The following is a 740-nucleotide window of genomic DNA, read 5'->3' as shown; positions in this document are numbered from 1 at the left end:
TACTTCACTGTCCACTTATCTAACCCGTATGTTGTCAGCTTGTCTATGATGATGTCATGGAAGATAGCGTCAAAGGCATTACTAAAATCAATGCGAACAACACCTGCTGCTCTGTCCTCACCTACCAAGAGAGTAACCTCATTATAGACATCTATCAGATTGTTCAAGCATTATTTCCCCTTTGTAAATCCATGCCAACTACTCCTAATCACTTCCTTGTACTTCATGTGTTTGGAAATGCTTTCCAGGAGGAAAGGGCAGACAGTGCTGGACGGAGAGGAAGAGTGAACAAAAAGCGAGAAATGGAGGGAATACCAATGTCAGAAGAAGGAGGAACCCCATGGCAGAACAGATATTCTTTGCAACCCATGAAGGAATCCATGATGGAACAGATGACTGTTTCTCAAGGAAATGCCACCCATGGAGAAACCATCCTGGAGAAGATTTTCCTGACAGGACTGCAGCTCGTGGAAGAACACACAGAGGAACAGATGGGTATTCCTAAAGGACTGCAGCCTGTGGAGGAACCATACCAGAGCATGGGAAAAGTGTGAGAAAGAAGGACAGGCAGAGAGAAACTGCTATGTACTGATTGTTACACCACCACCCCATTCTCCCTATGCTGCATAGGGATGGGAAGAGAAGTGAAGTGGAAATTCTAATTGTAACTGCTCAGCAGTAGTAATTTGTGACCAAGGAATGGTCTGGCATGGAGGGCAAGGAGGTCCAACTGCAAGAAG

This window comes from Pygoscelis adeliae, unplaced genomic scaffold, assembly GCF_000699105.1.
Source record: "Pygoscelis adeliae isolate BGI_AS28 unplaced genomic scaffold, ASM69910v1 Scaffold57, whole genome shotgun sequence".
Taxonomy (NCBI): Eukaryota; Metazoa; Chordata; class Aves; order Sphenisciformes; family Spheniscidae; genus Pygoscelis; species Pygoscelis adeliae.
This window is presented reverse-complemented; position numbering follows the sequence as displayed.